This window comes from Mastomys coucha, unplaced genomic scaffold (genome assembly GCF_008632895.1).
Source record: "Mastomys coucha isolate ucsf_1 unplaced genomic scaffold, UCSF_Mcou_1 pScaffold17, whole genome shotgun sequence".
Lineage (NCBI taxonomy): Eukaryota > Metazoa > Chordata > Mammalia > Rodentia > Muridae > Mastomys > Mastomys coucha.
In genome coordinates this window covers 4,389,075-4,398,280 of record NW_022196899.1, presented here as the reverse complement: position 1 = coordinate 4,398,280, position 9,206 = coordinate 4,389,075, and the positions used below count along the sequence as shown (strand labels likewise).

The following is a 9,206-nucleotide window of genomic DNA, read 5'->3' as shown; positions in this document are numbered from 1 at the left end:
CTTAGAAGCATGAATAAAGAATCTCAGCACTAAGGACGCTATCCAATAGGGATGACACTTCCAGGTCTGTACCAGCTTGATTTCCCATGTTCTCTGACTTAAGTATGTGAAGTCTTCAACAATCGGGTCTTACCATCAAGTTACCATCTGGAGGGTAACTGAGAGTAACAGCAAGAGATTGTAATGGGGATTTTATGAGACTCCTCTGACCAACAACTTCAAAACAGAGCCTCATTCCTGCCACTTTGATTATCTCTGCTGTCTAGTAGGTCACTGAAACTCTCTCTCTCTCTCTCTCTCTCTTTCTTTCTCTCTCTCTCCATATATATATATATATATATATACATATATATATATATATATACATATATATATATATGTATATATATATATATATATATGAGACATATATATATATGTCTATGTTTTAGGAAGCTTCCACAGTAGCATGTTTCCACATATTTTCCCCAAAAGGTCTCTAGTGTTAGCTATCCTTCCATAGACTCCCAAAGATGGGTATTTTAAGGATCTGCCCCTAGGGGCATTGCAGGTGTGGCTGCTGTGTCCCGTGTGTGTCAGTAGGTGGGAGAGAGGAGACAGGCTATGTCTATGCTTGTGTTCTGATCTATGAACATCTGAGTGATTAGTAGTCTAATATTCCCTGAAAAATGTGAGCTTAAGATGACCACCAGTCTAGAGCCAGGCAGGCCTGGACAGGATCCCAGATGGGGAACAATCCAGAAACTAGAAGAACCCCTACTTGGACTGCTAGGCGGGAGTGAGCCTGAGACAGGTGACCCTGGAAAGTCAGTAGGGCAGGTCGGGTGAGCAATGAACCCAAGATGACAAACGGAAGCCGTGGGGTATGGACAGGGAGCTAGCCTGTGATGACCCCCATGTAGGCCTGAGGTGGGGGCAGACCACATTGGAGATGACTCCTGCTCAGAGCCGCTAAGAGGAGCCAGTAAGTGGTGGAGAAAATGGAAGAGAAAGAGAAACAGAAGGGTGTGAGCACAATGAGGCGAGGCAGAACTTGAGACTCAGTTCTGTGAGGCACATCCTGATGTGAGTAGCCTGGGATGCCATCTGGCACCATGGTGGGGTCTTGGCCTGTGATACCACTGAAGGCCATGTCTGGATCTTTCGCGCCTCAGTAGCAGAGATCTGTTGCCACCAAAGGCCAGGCTGATGTCCCTCCAAAGGTCCTTGGGCAGGCAGGAGAGCTGGCCCAGACTGGGTCATGAGAGCAGAGAGCCGGCAGGCTGACCAACTCAGATATTTCCCAGGCCTAGATCCAGGGCATTACACTGGCCTACCCCAATATCTACCCCAACGATGATCTAAAACTGGGTGATCTCCATGGCACAGGGCAACAGCAGGATACCCAGGCGGCCCAGTGAGGTTCTGAGGCCTGGACCCAGTCATTGCCATGAAGACTTGCAAGCAAAGAAGTGTAGACAAAGGGTGTACTATGGGACACACTGTGACACGCTACAGCTTCCACAAGGAGATTTTTTGTTTTGTTTTGTTTTGTTTTTTCTGTTGGGCTGCAGGGGTGGAGGGTAGGTAGGAAGGGAGGGGGAGATGTGTGGGATTGGAATTTTGTGAATGTGAAATTCACAAAGAACCAATAAGGGTAGTAAACATGACCACAACAAAACCCAAAACAAACAAACAAAGCTTTGAAGGAGAGACATGGCGGCTCATGTCTGAAATCCACGCTCAAGAGGCTCAAAGAGTGAGTTTAAGGTTTAAGCGGAACTATATACTGATTTCCAAGTGACCTTGGCTACCATGTGAAATCCTGTCTCAAAAACAAAAACAACAAAAGCCCCCAAAGTTACTTTAAATACGTGTTACAGTGATTGTGCAGGGGCTAAGGGACTGAGGTAATGACATATTGTACGCATAAATGCAGGGACAAACTGAACTATCTTCAAGCCAAGCATATTCTGTTTTATAAAAAGGATGACATGTGTTTAAAACAATCTATGACACACTCAGTCAAATCAGCTTTCTGTTTTTATATTTTTCCTCATGTGGTAGAAAATAAATTAATTTTATCTTCCAAAGGGCTGAAGGTGTAGCTCAGTGGTAGGGTTCATGTCCAAGGCTCTGGATTTGATCAGAAAGGGAGCAGGGCAGTATTTACCAATGACCAAAGGCCTTCTACTAAGGCTCCACCTCTTAATGGGTTGTCTTGGTCAGAGTCCTGTTGCATTGAAGAGTCCCTACAGCAACTTTTATGAAAGAAAGCATTTAACTGGTCTGGCTTACAGGTTCAGAGGTTTAGTCCACTATTACCATGGTAGAGAGCACAGCTGCGTACAGGCAGACATGGTGCTGGAGAAGTAGTCGGAGTTCTACATCAGGATCCACAGGCAACAGGAAGAGAGGTCGAGGGCAAAAGCCTCATGTTGAGCTTTTGAAACCTCAAAGTCCACCTCCCAATGAGCTTCCTCCAACAAGGCCACACCTATAACAAGGCCATAGCTCCTAATCCCTCTCAAGCAGTGCCACTGACCAAGCATTCAAGTACATGAGCCTATGGAGGCCATTCTTATTCTAGGCCACTAGAAAGTCACTTCACCTCCCACACTAGGAAATAAACCTTTGATGTGTTCCCTTTCGAGGATCATCTGGTAGATCAAACGTAGTAGAAAGCGAAAGAAAGTTTCTTCATGAATGGATTCCAGCCAGCCTGAGCAGGCACCGTGGCTCTGGCAGGCCTAGCTCTTCTGCGTTTCCCCAGCCTTGCTACAAGCCATTAAGTTACATCCCTAAAGCTAGCCACCAAGGTCTGTTCTGGTTTTGGTCACTTCCTCCTCCTGAGTTTGACTACCAAGGACCACCTCTCAAAGTATTGAAGCCCAGTAATCAAAAGCCCAATAAGAATTAAACACCTCACCCTATCATGGGGGTTCCCATTTTCCCTTTATAAACCGCCATTTTGTCTATGGGCTACACCAGCCTCCTCTCCATCCAGAGGCAGTCCTCTGTCTCTCTGCCCCAGGACAAATATCCCTCCCCTGTCTATGTCCTGCCTTCTGCCTCTGTTCATCTGGGGAAAATAACTCTTTGTGCTGAGAATTAGGTCTTGGGGTGTCTTGTGCCAATACAAGCCCCTTCACTTCAAGTTGTAGAGATCGACCTGGAGCAAGACATGAACTGTGTGTGTCTCAAAGTATGCTCCAGGGAAGTTGAGCATACTATAACTAGAAACCTGGAGAAAGGAACCCTGGTAACAATGCATTCTGGGGATTTAGTACAGCAAGTAGAGGGAGTTGAAATCTTAGAGGAAGGGTCTTGGCCTTTTTTTTTTTCTTGTCTCCTGTGATGTACCAGCCAGAGGCCAAAGGATCGGTTTTATAAAGTGGGATATCCAGTAGAGACAAGCCAGCCATCTATTCCTCTGCCACTTGACAAACAGCTCAAGTGGAGAAAGAAAGAAGAAAAACGTGTGGGCTGAAAACTCGAGCTGCTCTTAAGCAGAGATATGAGAAATACCAAGATCTGTGTCATTTATATAGAAAGAAACTTGTCCTAGTTCATTAACTTGTAATCCCTAAAGGAACTGAAAAAGTCATTGAAAAATAAAAAAAAACATACTTGCTCTGAAAATAGGGCCTTTAAAGTGCAAAACAGTGTGTCTCTTGCTCAGCTCATTCAATTATATATAAAATAAAATGCATTTCAATGATGTTTTCAAAAGTAATTATATATATAATACATATAATGAATTTTTTTACAATGGAAAAAATAAGTTTATTGACACATATATGCCTTTCATTTTAATGATCATTAAAGAGAGCTATGACAAAATCTTTTGGAGAATGAAGAACAGAATTGAAGATAAGGTTTGGGGGATCATCTATTTCAAAACTTCTGTAACATCCTAATATATCTTCATAAGTAGGCAGTCCTGCTCACAAAGATGCTTTGCCCAGCGTTTGAAGTGTGTTCCACTGTGGGGTAGAGTGACTTCTGTCTCTTTGTCCATCTGGGGAAAATAACTCTTTGTGCTGAACATTAGGTGTTGGGGTGTCTTGTGCCAATGCCACCCCCACTGTATGACCTTGTAGATGGTGCATACACACACACACACACACACACACACACACACACACACACATGCACACATGCACATGCACACACACACACACACATATGCACACGCGCACATGCACACGCACACACACACACACACACACACACACACACACACACACACATGCACACGCGCACATGCACACGCGCGCGCACACACACACACATATGTGGTGGGGTGGGTACGTGCACAGAGTACAGGTGCTGGGCCTGGGGACCCCAGAAGCATCGGAGTCACTGGAGCTGGAATTAAGAGAAGGTTGTGACCATGTCCAATACACTGGAAACCAAACTTCGGCCTTCTTCAAGAGCAGTATGTACCCTTAACCACTGAGCCAGCTCTCTACCCCACAGTGGAACACACTTCAAACCCTGGGCAAAGCGCCTTTGTGAGCGGGACTGCCTACTTATGAAGATGTATTATAATGTTACAGAAGTTTTGAAATAGATGATCCCCCAAACTTTATCTTCAATTCTGTTCTTCATTCTCCAGAAGATTTTGTCATAGCTCTCTTTAATGATCATTAAAATGAATATACTATATATAGTGTATATTTATATACACATACATGTTAATAAACTTATTTTTTTTCCATTGTAAAAAAGCGCATACATATGGAATCATCAAGTAATGGAATGATTTTCTAAATATAAAGTTCTGATATGAACATGGAAAATAAGAAAAAGATTAATATCTAACTTTAAACATTGAATTGATTATTAAAAATGCTGTCATGTTGCCCAGATTTAAAAAAAAAAAGTTTTGCAACAGGAATTATCTCTCCTCCAGCCATCATAGCTCAGTCCTACAGACGGAGTCACATAGACAATAAGAATCCCACTTTAGCCTTGGAGACAGGAAGTGTGAGAGGAGGGTCCCAGCATGATGGAGTGCCAGTGAGCCGCCCCCACTGTATGGCCTTCATATGTCTGGCTACTGTCTACTGTGTTCTGTAAAGAAAGAGAAGGAAGAGGGAGAGTAAAGAAAGATGCGGGAATAGGAGTCGGGAGGAGGGAAGAGCTCTAGCTTCCTGGGAGCTTCCCCTACCAGAGCACCAGTTTCACCAGGATGGCTCCATCTTCCTCCAAACTTTATCTCCCAAGGGCCCTGACTTAGAGTTACTATCGTTGCGATGAAGCACCAGGCCAAAAGCATATGAAAGAGGAAAGGGGTTATTTTGCTTTATACTTCCATATCACAGTTCATCATCTAAACAGAGCAGGAGCCTGGATGCAGAGCCGACATGGGGCCACCGAGGGTGCTTCTTACAGGTTGATCCCCATGGCTTGCTCAGCCTGCTTTCGTATAGCACCCAGGACCAGCAGCTCAGAGATGGCCCCACCCACAATGGGCTGGGCCCTACCCCATCCATCACTAGTTGAGAAAAGGCCCTATAGGCTTGCCTGCAGCATAATCTTTTGATGGCATCTTCTCAACTGAGGTTCCCTCCTCTCAGATGACTCTAACTTGTGTCAAGTTGACATGAAAACCAGCCAGCAGAGGCCCCTTCTCCAAGCACCATTCCTTCAGACTGTGGAGCCATTACAGGACAATAATCCAAACACTTGCTGCTTTTTTCCCCCCTTCTGTAGCACTAAGTTGAGGAGTCCCACTAGATACTGAATACAATGATACTGAATACCACATCTGTGCTCACGCTGCAATGGAGGGCCAGCTCAGTGGTTGTTAGCGCTTGTCTTGTAGAGGACCCAGGTTCATTTCCCAGGATCCACATGGCAACTCACAACTGTGCCTAATTCCAGTTTCAGGGGATCGAGCATGCCTACAGTGTACAGACATACACTCAGGCAAAAATCTCGTGGGCATTGGTGGTGGTTTGAATAGGTTTGGCTCCCAGAGATTCCTGTGTTTGAATGTTTGGCCCCGTAGGGAGTGGCACTATTAAGAGGTGTGGCCTTTCTGGAGGAAGTGCCTCACTGTGTAGGCAGGCTTAGAGCTTTCCTAAATTCAAGCCGTACCCAGGGTGCCAGTTCCCTTCTGCTGCCTGTGGATCAAGATGTAGAACTCTCAGCACCTTCTCCAGCACCAAGTCTACCTGTGCTAAACATCTGAAACTGTAAGCCTGTCCCATTTAAATGTTTTCCTTTTTTTTTTTTTTTTTTCAAGACAGGGTTTCTCTGTGTAGCCTTGGCTGTCCTGGAACTCACTCTGTAGACCAGGCTGGCCTCGAACTCAGAAATCCGCCTGCCTCTGCCTCTCAAGTGCTGGGATTAAAGGCATGCACCACCACTTCCCAGCTTAACTGTTTTCCTTTATAGGAGTTGCCTTGGTCATAGTGTCTCTTCACAGCAAAAAAAAAAAAAAAAAAAAAAAAAAAAAAAACCAAAACCTCTAAGATATGCATAAAATAGATAATAAATAATAAATAAATCTAAACAACAAGAAGAAAATCCCCTAAAACTAGTGACTCAATCTTTCTACTTGGCTCGGCCTTGCTCTAGACTCTTGCTCACCTGGGGAGGACCTGTCGACACTGTGGATCGAGTTGATCACTGTTTGTTGACTTGGTCCATCCTCCCAGGAAGGCTCTTGCTTCTGCCCCTTAGGCTAGCCCTTCTGAAGATTTCCGGTGCGCCAAATCCCCAGTTGTTCCCAAGACGCCTGTGGAGCATGAGCACCCGTGTGGCCGGACTGGCGAAGCAGGCGAGGTTTAACACAGCAAACAAGGCTTCCTTTCAAAACTCCAAAATGATCTACCGGCTCTTTCCGACGCTGGTCTTAACTTTTTTTGTCTACTAAGAATATCTGTGCCTGCAGTTCTCTTTTCTTCTTCATCTCTACCCTGTGCTTTTGAATAAAAAAAAAAAAAGAAATCCTTTTGACTCTAAAAAAATCAAAGCTCCAGGAAGTATCCATTCTAAAACCAATAGGTAGTGGGTTAGAAGCTGGTTAGTTTCAAAGCCATAGATTGTAAAATCCAGTCTGGGCATCACCTGGAACCTCCTATATTTGACCTTTCAAAGTTAGATTTTTTTTTTTAAGATTTATTCTATTTATTTTATGTGTATGAGCACACTGCAGCTGCACAGATGGCTGCGAACCACCATATGTATGGCTGCTGGGAACTGAACCCAGGACATCCGCCGGCCCGCTCGATCTGGCGTAATTCACCGTAACTGTCCCCAGACGCATCCCAGACACACCAGAAGAGGGCGCCAGATCACACATCGCGGGTGGTTTTGAGCCACCATGTGGTTGCTGGGATCCGAACTCAGGACCTTCGGAAGAGCACTCAGAGAGCTCCTACCCGCCGAGCCATCTCGCCAGCCCCCTCAACGTTAGATTTATTTTGTCTTACTTTGCTTTTCGGTGCTGTGATAAGACACCATGACCAAAATCAAGTTAAGAGAAGAAAGGGATTATTCTCATCTTACTCTTTGCGGTCCAGCCTCAGTCACGTGAAGCCCAGGCTAGGACCCAGCAGGTGGGACAACCGAAGCAGAGACCATGGAGAAACACTGGCCAGTAGTTATTCCTCATGGCTTACTCAGCTTACTTCCTTATACCACCCAGGTCCACCTGCCTAGGGGTGGCACTGCCCAGAGTGGGGTTCTGGGCCCTCCCACATTAACATCAATCAAGAAAATGCCCCACAGACCTGCTTACAGGACAATCGAACGAGGGTATTTTTTTTTTTTTAATTTAGGTTTTCCTTTCCCAGATGACCCTAGCTTATATCAAGCTTACAAAAACCAAAACCAAAAACCCAACTCACGGTCAATATTTATTATAATAATCTGCTGTTGTATTAGTTAGAGACAGAGCTTATAGGATGAATCTCTCTCTCTGGATTCATTCTGTTGTTTAGGAAACAGTGTCTCGTGTGCTCCAGGCTAGCTCAGCTCTCAATTTATTATGTAGCCGAGGATGGCCTTGCACCGATCTCCACAAAGTGTTGGCATTACAGGCACTGTCACCACCCCAAAAGATGCTGCGAAGCGTCATTCTTACTGATGACGAAACTGAGGCCCACGGGACTGAGGTGTGGGTGTGGCCAAGGACTAGCTCACTGTGATTCAAACCCAGGCGAGGGACTGGATCTCCCCTCCTTGCCCACTGGTTCATGGTGTCCTGTGGGCTTTACAATTAAAACATGCCTATCCAGCCAACAGCAGGGAACCCCACCCTGGCTCTCCCTTAGGAGAGCTGAGAATGGAAGCGCGTTTTTCTGTGGCACAAGGCAGGGGCTCTCTGGGGAGCACTGGATACAGTGGGTAGAAGAAAACGGCTGCTGAGTCAAGACTCTTTTGTGACAGTTTGGGGCTATTCTGCTTCGATTCTGACTTGCTGCAAGCTCATTTATATTCCTATTTATAGCAGTGTGTGCACAGGGTGATGTCTCTTAGTAAGAGACGCAGAAAGAGCACTCGCACTAAAAATGAACCGCTGCTTTAAATAGGTAGCACCAATTACCTCCCGCGATGCTGAAACTCCTCTACTTTCCAAAAATGCTGCCTTAATATCTTTGATCGCTAGATTATGCTACATAGTCTCAGCAGATGTGAGATAGCATCAGAAGAAACGGCTGGGGTCACCCTCGACGACTTTCACCAACAGAGCAGACACATCAGTATCTAATACCGATGGGTGTGCTTTGGATGTAGACTATTATCAATATCTGCATGTCATGGATGCTAGAGGTGTAGAGGTTAAATAACGCGTCAATGTCAGGAAGCTCTGAGGGGGTGATGGAGACCGTGGCTCGGCAAGCTCCGAGGGGGTGATGGACACCGTGGCTCTTCAGCCTCTGGGCTCCAGGCTTCACTCAGTGCCTAGCATGTAGTAGGACTTTTCAGCAAAATTTTTAAAAAAGATTTATTGGTTTACTGTCTTCAGACACAACAGAAGAGGGCATCAGATCTCATTACAGAGGGTTGTGAGCTACCATGTGGTTGCTGGGGTTTGGACTCAGGACTTTCGGAAGAGGAGTCAGTGCTCTTAACCACTGAGCCATCTCTCCAGCACCAATTTTGATTTAAAATTTTAAATCAACCAAACCCTAGTTTCAAATACTTCACCTGCTGCTTTCACCTGAGAATTTTCTTTTCTTTTCTTTTTTTTTTTTTTTTTTTTTTTT

General features: G+C 45.1%; 1 non-coding gene across 1 annotated transcript; it reads left to right on the top strand.

Annotated features, from left to right (window-relative positions):
* Nucleotides 1–528: 528 nt before the first annotated feature.
* LOC116095194 lies at nt 529–659 on the top strand. Its single transcript, XR_004120512.1, has one exon. It is a non-coding gene; the product is annotated as a small nucleolar RNA SNORA17 (small nucleolar RNA).
* The last annotated feature ends 8,547 nt before the right edge of the window (nt 660–9,206 follow it).